At 43.7% G+C, this 10,470-nt stretch overlaps 1 non-coding gene across 1 annotated transcript; it reads left to right on the forward strand.

Moving 5' to 3' along the window:
* The first annotated feature begins 10,119 nt into the window (after positions 1-10,119).
* Positions 10,120-10,214, forward strand: LOC122446909. The gene has a single exon (XR_006271058.1). It is a non-coding gene; the product is annotated as a small nucleolar RNA SNORD116 (small nucleolar RNA).
* The last annotated feature ends 256 nt before the right edge of the window (positions 10,215-10,470 follow it).

A 10,470-nucleotide genomic window follows, 5' to 3' on the forward strand; every position in this document is an offset into this window, starting at 1 on the left:
AGTTTCAGCGTCAACATCAGTCCTTCCAATGGACACCCAGGACTGATCTCCTTTAGGATGGACTGGTTGGATTTCCTTGCAGTCCAAGGGACTCTCAAGAGTCTTCTCCAACACCACAGTTCAAAAGCATCAATTCTTTGGTGCTCAGCTTTCTTTATAAGTCCAACTCTCACATCCATACATGACTACTTGTTTTATTACTAAACTAAATAAGGATGTTTATAAAATTTCAGAATTAAATATGATTTTGGATGGGTTTAGTAGATATCCTTTTTCAAATGAAGTTTCTTTTTATTCCTGTTTCCCAAGAGTTATTTCTTTAGTTTCTAATGATGAAAAATAGATTTTTTTCTAATAATGAATAATAGATTTTTGAATGTTTTTTTCTGAATCTATTGAAATCATTATATTATTTTATCTTTTAACCAAAAATATTTATTTTCAATGAAGCTTCAGAACTGACCTTTTATATTTTTGTGTTCCTTCTATAATCAATCTGTAATCTCCTGAAAGGCAGAGACTTTGTCTTTTTGTCACTGTATCTCATCACCTAGCCCAGTCTGATTTAAACAGAATATTTGTCCCTAAAACTTAACTCTTATCTGGAGCCTCAGAAGATCTTTTCTCCTGTAAGACTTTTAAATCCTTAGTTTCAAGATTAGCTTCAGCTCCTTTAGTCACCTGTATCTCTATAAAGTTTTGACTTCATTCTTTTTGCTCCAAACCTGTTCTTAGAGATAGATGTTTTTTATAGAGTTAATTTGAGGACAAATACTCTCCCACAAGACCTGCTGCTATTTTATATTTTAATATCTCTCCTTATCAAGAGTAGATTGTGGCTTTTGCCTAGGAGCTTCAAAGTCTATTCTTCAAAGATCAGGATGTGAGCAGGAAAAAGATACTGGTAATGCCGGGAGATTTGTAGCAGGAAGTTTCCATTTGCAACATAAAAGTGGCATCCAGGATAGCAGCCTGTTTCAAGGCAGATGGCTAACCCTAGGCTGGCTTTTGTTGGTCTCTTGAGGATCCTGCTCTCAGGGGAGGCAGGAGATGTATGGTATAATGGGTAAGAGCATGCACCTTGGACAGAAGTAGCCCTTAAATTTAAGTCTTGTCTCTGACACTTGGTAACTGGGTGACCGTGGATAAGTCACTTAACTTTCTATTCTCAGTTTTCTCATCTCTAAAATGGGTTTCCCAGTGGCTCAGCAGTAAAGTATCTGCCTGCTGTGCAGGAGATGCTGGACAAGCAGGTTCAATCCCTGGGTCGGGAAGATCTCCTGGAGAAGGAAATGATAACCCAGTCCAGTGTTCTTGCCTGGAAATCCCATGGACAGAGGAGCCTGGCAGGCTACAGTGCATGGGGCAGCAGAATCGGACACGACTAAGCACCCACGCATGTATCTCTAAATAGGTGTAGAAGTAGATGGTTTTGAGCGCCTGACACACAATAGACTCTCAAAAGTGTTGCCTGTTATTTCCACAGCAGTTGTCAAGGCATAATATGATATGATAAAACAGGTTTTTCTGTGAGGACACTTAGAGGCTTTTTTCAATTTTGTTTTGTTTTAGATTTCTATCATGAAGGGAAAATTTTAAGTGCAATTATAAAGATGTAGAACAAAGAGAGTAATGACTCATGTTTCACAATTTACATAGCTTATTTATTGTCTTATGTTCTTTAATACTTCAGACTGTTATATGATCTCCTGCCACCCTTTTAGGGTGCCAGGATATGACATCAGGAAAATAGGGGAGAAAAGTTTTTGGTGGGGAAGCATGATGTGTTATGGGAAGAAGGCGTCTGCTTTTCTGACATTAATGTCCCATCACTTACATTGGGTAAAGCAATCCCAAACACTGACATACCAGGAAACAGTTTTTTTCACTATGGTTGTTCTAGCTTTAAAATCTATGAGACCTTTGGATAATGCTATGAGCCGAGCCTATTGTCAGACACTGGATTTAAGCCCTTGGTTAATTCCCACTTGTAGTGGCTCCCAAATTTCTCCAGTTCTTGAGATCATAGCCTTAACCACCCCACTTCTCTAGGAATAAATTTTTTTAGACACTGGTTCTCCTGTATCATTCTTCTTTTCAAAAGCTGCAGTAGTTTTATCTACCCAATAGAATAGAAATCATTCACCTGCTTCTCCGGCCTCCATTCTTTGGCCTCAAACCCACCTCCCCTGAGCGCCAGTCGCCTCCCTTCCTGGTGGGCAGCCCTCTCTTCCACCCCAGACCATCCATGTGCCATTTACATTTGTGTATCTTTAAATTCCTATCTCCTTGCCTCCATGAGGGTGATTTATCTGTCTTGCTGTTCTCTCTTCCACCCTTTCTGGGATCATGAGATGCAGAAAATTTTGGCATCTTTGGAAGAGATCTGTTATTAGGTTTATTTGTGTTTGTTTAGAAGAAATACTGTGATACACTGGAGTTGGAATAAGATTATAAGAGAAAGCTCAAATGAAAGGAGAATGATAATTGTTAAATGGCATTTAAAGAGGCAGAGTCCTGTTAACTGAATTTCTGTCCAGCTCCAGCTCTCTGGATACGTGAGTTTGGAGATTTTGTTGAGATAGTTGGTGCTATTTAGAAAAGTTCAGACCTGATTGCTCTGAGGTTTCATTCAAAGAGTCCCACAGGCACAGTAACCGACCACCAAGTGCTGCGCCAGTTTTTCCCCCTCACTGAGACAATCTGGGTGGGGGGGGGTGGTGTTGGGGCAAGAAGACAAAAACGAAACACACAAGCAAACTCCAGCCCAGGCAAAATTGGGATTCAGATGCCATTTCCCCTGAGAGCTCTCTGGTTACTCTTCATGTGATGCTTTCTGTTCCAAAGTGCATCTTCCTTTCATATCTTCTGCAATTCCTGATTTCAGAAAATGACTTATCATTAGCCATTTATACCTTTGTGAGAATCAACTTATTTTTCTTAACACTTTCAATATATTTTTGCATTTTAAGACCCGTCTGCAACCACAAAGAGCAGTCCTTGTCCCTATGAAGGAAATTTTAAGCATCTGGGGAAAATTCGGAATGAAAGTGAAAAGAGGTATTTCTTGGTACTCCTGAGATTAGCATATACCAGAAAAGTAGCCACTTTTTTCTGTGTTTGATTTTGTTACTGACCCTTTTGAGTCAATCAGGCCCCAAGAAGGCTCTTCCTGCCCTGTGTCACTCATGCCAACAGAAAGAGACCAAGTTGCATGCAGAAACAAAGTTTCATTCTTTGGTCAAGGGTGGAGAGGGGCAAGCTGGGGCTCTAGAATCCACACCCTCCCCACAGGCCCGGGGCAGAGCTGCTTTCTAGGGATCTCCTCAGCAGGGAGGGGACGCAGGCGCTGCCCACAGCACTACAGACTAAGCGCGGGGCGCAGTGAGTCTACGCACAGCCCACCGCTGCTGCCACCTTGAATTGAGTGCCAGGCATGGCAGCTCTTCTCCATGCACCTGCCTGCGGAGGTGAGGGGTCAGCGTGGCACTTTCGCAGCACTTGGAACTGTGGACATACTCTGGTCTGAAACACCAGGAGCAAGGCTTCTGCATGAGACACCATATAGGCAAGTGAAACTAGATGAAGCGCGAAAGAAGAGGTTAGACTTTGTCTCATCACATAGATTCCATCTTATTCCCTTTACCACCCCCACACCATACCCTCCCACCCCCTCACTCCCTCACCCCCGACTCAGGGAACCCCAGTGGTCTCTGCCAGTGACAGTTTATGTACCATATGACTTCCCTAACACACGCCCTCTGGGCTTCCCTAGTGGCTCAGGGGTAAAGAATCCGCCTACTAATGCAGGAGATGCAGGTTCAATCCCTAAGTCGGGAGGATCCCCTGAAGGAGAAAATGGTAACCCACTCCAGTATTCTTGCCTGGGAATCCCATGGACAGAGGAGCCTGTTGGGGGCTGCAGGCCATGATGTTGCAAAGAGTCACAGAGTTTAGAGAGCACACACCCACTGTACCTGCCGGTAGTTGATTGGACCACAGATAACACTAATGAATCCAAATGAAACTAATTCAAAGGCAAGGCTAGGCCACACAGATTCTTTTTGGGGGGGAGGGGCGTTGGCAAAGAAACCTGAAGCGACTGAGACATTTAGCTATAGTAACAATGGAAAGACCTTGTGAGTCCAGGCTGAAGCTGGAACTGGGGGCCTGAAAGCCACGGAGAAAGCAGCAGTTACGGGGAAGTGGAAGCTTTGAGCCAAGAGAAGAAGCTGCAGTCCGGCAATCCTTATTATCCGCGTGTCCCCTGTTTGTGCGTTTGCTTACTTGCTAAAATTTATTTGTAACCCCCCAAATCAGTGCCTGCAGTGCTTTTGCAGTCATTTGCAGACATGAGCAAAGTGGTGAAAAATCTGAATCACCCAAAGCTACATTCCCAGCTGAGTTTGAGCAAGGAGATGCTCTACCTTCTTGTTTCAGCTCTCCTGCTATAATCAAGTGTCCTCTCCACAGTTTCTTTAGTGCCACGTTTTCCCCATTTTTGTGCTTTTTATTGATTGATGATGTCACTATTTAAAATGACCCCCAAGTGTAGTGCAGTCCTGAAGCGCTGTCTTGTGTTCCTAAGCTCAAGAAGGCTGTGATGCTCCTTCCAGAAAAAATACGTGTATTAGATAAGCTTCCGTTCAGGTCATAGTGCTGTTGGTTGTGAGTTCAGTGTCAATAAATCAGTGACAAGGTGCCTCAAACCAGAAATACACATAAAGCACGGTTATAGACTGATTGGTTGGCAGAAGTGTTGTGACCAGAGGCTCATAGGAACCTAGTCCTGTGTTTCCCTTGGGAATCATGGCTCCCTATTTGCTAACTTGATATTTGTGTCAATTTTAGAGAACCTAACCACTGTGAGCAATGAGAATCAAAGTATGTAGAGGGGTAAAGAATGAAGTAACTTATATGCAGAGTACATCATGAGAAACGCTGGGCTGGAAGAAGCACAAACTGGAATCAAGATTGCCGGGAGAAATATCAATAACCTCAGATATGCAGATGACACCACCCTTATGGCAGAGAGTGAAGAGGAACTAAAAAGCCTCTTGATGAAAGTGAAAGAGGAGAGTGAGAAAGTTGGCTTAAAGCTTAACATTCAGAAAACTAAGATCATGGCATCTGGTCCCATCACTTCATGGGAAATAGATGGGGAGACAGTGGAAACAGTGTCAGACTTTATTTTTTTTGGGCTCCAAAATCACTGCAGATGGTGACTGCAGCCATGAAATGAAAAGACACTTACTCCTTGGAAGGAAAGTTACGACCAACCTAGATAGCATATTAAAAAGCAGAGACATAACTTTGCCAGCAAAGGTCCGTCTGGTCAAGGCTATGGTTTTTCCAGTGGTCATGTATGGATGTGAGAGTTGGACTGTGAAGAAAGCTGAGTGATGAAAAATTGATGCTTTTCAACTGTGGTGTTGGAGCAGACTCTTGAGAGTCCCTTGGACTGCAAGGAGATCCAACCAGTCTGTCCTAAAGGAGATCAGTCCTGGGTGTTCATTAGAAGGACTGATGCTGAAGCTGAAACTCCAATACTTTGGCCACCTCATGCAAAGAGTTGACTCATTGGAAAAGACCCTGATGCTGGGAGGGATTGGGGGCAGGAGGAGAAGGGGACGACAGAGGATGAGATGGCTGGATGGCATCACCAACTCAATGGGCATGAGTTTGAGTGAACTCTGGGAGCTGGTGATGGACAGGGGGGCCTGGTGTGCTGCGATTCATGGGGTCACAAAGAGTCAGACATGACTGAGCGACTGAACTGAACTGAACTGAACTGAAAGAATGAAGCAAACACAGAGAAAAGCAGGTGAAGGATTGTGCAGAGACAGAGAAGTGGCCTTCTCCTTGATGGCTCCCAGTTTCAAGCTCAGTGTCCATTGAGGACTGGCTGAAATTTGTTTAATGGCATCTCAACATCTTTATAATATTTATGTATACTTGGTTGAGTCTCCTCTGCTTGCAACCAGCAAAGTTTTGGCTGAAACTCATACTCCATGCAGTACTTACCCTGAGAAGGGAACTTTGGAACGTTCTGACTAAATTTTCAGTGCCACTTGAAAAGAGGGTTTTAAGGGCTTAAATTTTTAAAGAAACCAAACTTTGGTGTCAGTGTGAATTACCAGTGACAGATACTTTGCAGCAACTTGCTTTGCTTTCTAAGTTGAAGGATGCCAGTTTGAGGATGGTCAACTTATGTTTTTTTGCTGGGAGACAAACACATTTTTGAAAATAAGTTCCCGTCTGAACACTCACTGAGGAAGGGACTGTTTATTTGACAAAGCAGTTTGTGTCCCCACATGAGAAATTGTATAAAGAGAGAAGCACCAGACCGTGCAGAAAAAAAAAATTAAGATTCTCTAAGGTTGTGACCTAGGTGAAGGAACAGGCTCTTCCCCACATACTTGGTTTGATGACCATGGAAAGTACACATTCAGTGGTGTCTGAGCACCAAGCAGGCCTCATGGTGCTTTCCTAGCCATCTGTGGTCTGTGATGACTCCACCCCACTAACCAGTATCTTTCACTTTCCAAATGCATGATTCCCATTCCAATCAACTGTTTATCCCACTAACATACCAAACTATTTTCTCTGCCATGCATCTTCTCACGTCTGTCTTGTCTACTTCTAAGTTCTCAGAATCTTCCCTTCAGAGCCAATCCAGTTGCTCCTTCCCAAGAAACTCATTGGTTCCATGAGCATCTTTCCTTCACGTTATTTCTCCATCCCTTCTCTCTGAACCCATCTGGTCCTTGAAAACAACCTTCTCTTGTAGCTGACAGCATTTCCTAATGAGACTGATTCTAACAATAATGAAAGTTTCAGTCAACTTAAGGATTGTATTAGTACAGAGGGGTAATAATAATTCAAGGCCATTTATGACCCATAATATCCATAATTTTCTAAGGCAGGGATGATTTGAAGTCCACCTCATTTCTTGGGGACCCTGAGCACATTGCTGCTGCTGCTAAGTCGCTTCAGTCGTGTCCGACTCTGTGTGACCCCAGAGATGGCAGCCCTCCAGGCTCCCCTGTCCCTGGGATTCTCCAGGCAAGAACACTGGAATGGGTTGCCATTTCCTTCTCTAATATGTGAAAGTGAAAAGTGAAAGTGAAGTCACTCAGTTGTGTCCAACTCGTAGCGACCCCATGGACTGCAGCCTACCAGGCTCCTCCATCCATGGGATTCTCCAGGCAAGAGTACTGGAGTGGGTTGCCATTGCCTTCTCTGAGCACATTAGCCCTTGCTAAATTCCGTGGTTGTCCCAGCACATGGAATAAGTTAGTTTAGCTCATATGAGTAAAATTTTCATTCCCAAAGATTAATTTTTTTAGTGCCAACTTGAAAATAATACTACATTGTCTTTAGGAAATACTTTCCCCAAGTAATGTAGTCCCTGTTTTTGCCAGCTTATTCGGTCTCATAAAAGCTTTCTAAGGTAGGAATCACCCCTTATTCTTTAAGGCAAAGAAACTGAGGCCTAACAGAAATACTTTATACAGAGAGAGAGAGAGAGAGCTGGGCCTAAAAGAGAGCAGACCTTGTAGGTTTAGGTCTAGGTGTAGCAAGAGAAACCTAGGAAGCCTTACTCCACAATAGGGCATCATGTACAGTTGGGGGCAGACTGTATGCTATATAATTTTAGAATTTATGAGGATGGTGCTTTGTGGAGTTGATCTCTTGACCAGATGTGGTGGCCCTGCCCAGAAGACCTAGTTCTGAGGTGAAGTGAGAGCCAGGTCTGGTTACTAAGGAAGAGACTGAGGATGCTTCATCTTAGTCCTCTCCTTGGACAGCCACTCTAGATGGCTTTTGCTCTCTTCTATTCTTACTTGGTTCATTGGAAGGGGAGAGTTTGTCAGGTTTGTCTTCTCAATCTCCTCTTAATAGGGTTCTCATTTCTACAGAAGCTCTGAGCCAGAATTTTTTTAAAGGGTTATACTTGAAGATAGATTCAGTTACTGTGAAGCCAGAAACAAAGAGGCCACATCCTTAAAAGATCTGGGGCCAAGATCTATGCATTATGGACTTCACTCCTGACACATTTGGAGCAAGCTGAGAAATGAAAGAAAAACAAAAAAAAAAACACACACAAAAAAACTGCTCACTGTCTCGAGAGGCCTTAGGCAGGAAAATACAAGGCAAAATGTTTTAGTTGTAGACAAGAAAATGCCAGAGAGTAAGAAAGGGATGAGCTGGTCAGGAAATATCTGCTTCCTGTGGATACTCCCCAAATCCTCCCACTCTGGCCAACCCCACTGCAGATGATGCAGCCAACAGAACACTGCACCAAAGCGGCATCATTGGCGCAGTCAGCTCCAGGCAGCTGTGCCGTTGACCACACTTGCCCATGCAGGACCGCCTAGGTTTCTTCTGAGGCAGGGTTTGATTAAGAAAGGTTTGTATCAGAAATAAGGCATTCTGGAGGTGAGGGTAGTCTTAAGTTGCAGCTGAAGATAAATTTCTAGATTCAGGTACAAACAAGGAATTCAAGTTGACTTTACTTTGAAGAAATGGCTTTAAAAAATGTTTTTTTATTTAATTATGGGCGTTTTTCAGTACCATGATTTACCTGTGCTCAGATGAATTCTGTGATTTACCTGTGCTCAGATGAAAGCCTACTCTTGAAGTTTGCTGCATTAAATGGGAATTAGTATTCTAAGTCCATTAACCACTGTTTTCAAGGGAAATCAAACTTGTCTCTTAAATTAGGGGAAAAAAAAAAAAACCATTGCAGCGAGTCACACTGAGATGCCTTTTAGTGAAAAGGGAAGTATGTTTTCTCTGACTAGCCCACGCAAAATCAGATATTTAATATGATTACTGAGAAGATGGAAAAGGTTTTCAGGAAAGCCGCCTGTTACTTAGCTCCCAGCAGCCTGCAAAGGAGTAAGTAGGAACTCAAAGGGACCAGCCAGCCCATTACAATGAGGCCTTGAAACCAGATCTCTGATTCTGCAAAGCAGTCCTGTGAAAGCAGAAGGTATAAATGATGAGTTGAGCTAGCAAGGGAGTCCAAACAAACTAATTAAGCAACTAATTTATTTTTAAGCACATACTACATGAGGATGTAGAGGATTAGATGGTTGGATGGCATCACCAAATCACTGGACATGAGTTTGAGCAGGCTTCAGGAGTTGGTGATGGACAGGGAAGCCTGGCATGTTGCAGTCCATGGGGTTGCAAAGAGTCAGACACGACTGAGCAACTGAACTGAGCTGAACTGAACATGAAGGTACACAAATGCAGGGTCACTGCCCTCAGGAACAGTTGTATTTTGGACATTTGGCTCACCAGGGAAACAGGAAGCACTACAGGCATTTACAGCAGGGAACTGGTTACAGGTGATGGAGGAGCTAAGACAGCAGCAGAGGGCAGTGCTAGCAAGAAGCCTTTACCAACCCCCAGGCTGAAGGGATTAACGCAGCCTTTCCAGAGGTTGATGAACACAAGTGGAACATGGTGGGTCTGTCTTGGGGCTGGAGCCATGAAGGAGACCCAGCTGTTGCCAGAGAATGAGTCTGAGACAGATAATAAGGGAAAGAAACGCCCTCACTAACCCTTGTTTCCCCCACCAATACCGCATCAGTGCCTACTGCTGCCTGTACCCAGGCAGCAGCCAGCTAACACGCAGACCTGGGGAAGGTAACCTGCAGGGGCCAGTCCCCTTGAGAAGCAGCAAAGGGGCAGGGATGGATTAGGGGGCAAACAGGCCACAGCCTGGAACATGCTTGGATCATTATTTACCTTCAACCACAATGACTTCACCTCGTCCTGGGCCAGACCATGACAAATCAGTTGCAGCCACAAATGCTGGCTGGAATGGACTCTAGGGTCAACCAATACCTCATCCTCTCACCAGCCACTTAACCCCATTTGGGGCTATCCCAAGACCCTTTTCTGGAAGTACCTTAGTTCTTCTAGGCATTAAGTAACTAACACACATAGCCTGACATACATACTGTCTCTTCACAGAGGCCTTGGAACTGACTGTCCTCACTTCCTCACTCCTGTTCGCTGTGGAGAATTCTAACAAGCCCCACGGTCAAGTGAGTAGAATTTTGTCTGGCTTTCATTTCATCTATGGTCAGTTCTGACAAGACCAGCTCAGTAAAGACTAAGCCCCACATGCATTCCTTGGAAAATCTGAACAAAATGAGTGAGAACTCACTACCGTCTCCTCATCGAAACTGAGGTCCAGAAGAAAAAAAAAAAAAAAGACTAAGCCCCAATGTGTGTAAATTGATGCTTTCCATTTAGAGCTTCCAATGCCTGGGGAACAGCAGCCCTCCAATCTGGGTATTTCTCTGAGTTGATGTCACAGGGCTATCTTGCTAAAATCAGCCTTAGGAATATTATCAGTTGAGAGGCTTTGGTGTTCCTAAACATCTGTATGACCTCAGACAAGTTATTAACCTCTTTAAGTCTCTGTTCTCTCATCTGTGCAGTAAGAAC

Source organism: Cervus canadensis, chromosome 8 (assembly GCF_019320065.1).
Source record: "Cervus canadensis isolate Bull #8, Minnesota chromosome 8, ASM1932006v1, whole genome shotgun sequence".
Taxonomy (NCBI): domain Eukaryota; kingdom Metazoa; phylum Chordata; class Mammalia; order Artiodactyla; family Cervidae; genus Cervus; species Cervus canadensis.